The sequence below is a fragment of the Austrofundulus limnaeus genome, unplaced genomic scaffold, assembly GCF_001266775.1.
Source record: "Austrofundulus limnaeus strain Quisiro unplaced genomic scaffold, Austrofundulus_limnaeus-1.0 Scaffold10, whole genome shotgun sequence".
NCBI lineage: Eukaryota > Metazoa > Chordata > Actinopteri > Cyprinodontiformes > Rivulidae > Austrofundulus > Austrofundulus limnaeus.
In genome coordinates this window covers 2,785,561-2,787,432 of record NW_013952412.1, presented here as the reverse complement: position 1 = coordinate 2,787,432, position 1,872 = coordinate 2,785,561, and positions in this window count along the sequence as shown.

The following is a 1,872-nucleotide window of genomic DNA, read 5'->3' as shown; positions in this document are numbered from 1 at the left end:
TACTGGTACTCATGCATCACTTTGTGGTACTTTATAAAACACAGCCAAATACATGCCTGTTGTACTAACTGATATCTCTAAATTGTCCCTAGGTGTGAGTGAGAGAGTGAGGGGTTGTCTCTGTGGTGGTCCTGTGCAGGGGGTACCCCGCCCCTCACACAGTGACCCTAAAGGAAAAAGCAGGTAAGGATAATGGATGGACAGAATCTTGAAGTACTTTGTAAAACTAAAATATAGGCAAGCAGAGCATCATGAGATCAATGAGTCCTGAGTTATAACCCTAAAAATATCTAWATTTTGCTAAAAGCGGGCAACTTTTAAAACAGGTGTGAACACACACTGAGTCCCACATTATGACCTGGTCATCGGATCACTCAGGCCACRTTCTGAGGTGGTCCAAGTCTTAATGTTTTAAACAGTGGGATTGTGAATGAGTCCTGGTCCGCTCTGCCTCCCTYCTGCTGGGAAAGAACAACATTCAGCAGAGCTCTGTCCCTGCAGCTCCTTAAATCAAGTTTTAYCACTGGATTTCATTCACGCTCTCCTGCGTGTTAACCTGCAACCAGGAGTTCTTGTGGGAGCAGGTAAGAGGCGGTCATTATTGAAACGTGTGTTCAGGTGTCTTCATGAGGGGACCAGATAGTCTCTTCAGTCCCACCACCCAAACATGCATGGCTGCTTCRTGTGTGAAGTATTTAACATGTGTCGTCCCAGCGCTCCTGGCCCTCTTGAAAAGTCCCCGGAGAGATATTGTATGAGGTGAAAGGTCAGGGGTCAGCACAGTGTGTGTGTGTGTGTTTCCGGCAGAAGCACTTCAGTTCAGACAAAGAGCGATGTGCCACACACAAACAGTCAAGGTTTACCTGTTTGTCACCCCGCTGGCCCGTCCCAGACTGGCTCTGGTCTGAGGTGGGACTCTGCCCAGGGTGAAGACCTGAATGTTCCCTCCATATCTGAAAGTCATAAATCACACAAGATGAAGCAAACAAGAAATAACCGAGCTGCAGAATCACTTTTATTTTTGAATGAAATCAATAAAATTTTAAAAAATGAGAGCCGTTCTTTGAAGTATTGAGGAATAAAGTGTAAAGGACCGTGTGTGTGTGTGTGTGTGTGTGTGTGTGTGTGTGTGTGTGTGTGTAGCGATGGCACTGGATGGACAGATGGTCCTTTGTGACTCCTGACACCTGACAGCTGCTCCTTTGCTCCTCCTTACCTCTTTTCTTCTCCTCTCCTCTCACCTCACTATTATCTCTTCTCCTCTGTTCTCTTTATTCTCTTTTGTCCTCAGATTGTTGCCACTATTCACTGCATGCGCTGATCGTTGACTCTGTTCCTACAGATGGGGACGGGACAGTATCAGGAACATCTGGAAGACCAGGTCTAAAGGATCCGGGGGGCTGCAGGACAAATCCAGGCTGGATTTTCTTTTCCTGCTGASAACCCTGCAGCTGGCCGGGTCTGAACAGGTTGACAAAACTAAAGCATAATGTGATGGTTTATTTATAACGACTGAGCATCTTTAGCACAGGTTTTTAAAATGAACTTGTCCTGAAATGAATAAATTACAAACTTCCTCCTTCCTGCTTCAAACATTTCTACACACRTCTTTAAAAGTGAATTTTGATTGTGGTGAATCCGTTCTGTTTGATCAAACTGTGACTTTATGCYAAAATGTAGCATATAATCTGTGGAGCATGATGTGTATCTGACAAAGGTTATAGTGCATATTTTTTCCCCATGAACAGTTCTCAAATGCAAATAACATAGTAAAAACTAGAAAATTAACTATGTATYCACAAAAAATTAAAAAGATAATTTAAGTTGATTTACCCGAAGCCTTTTGCATCAGAAAAAATTCAAATACTTAAT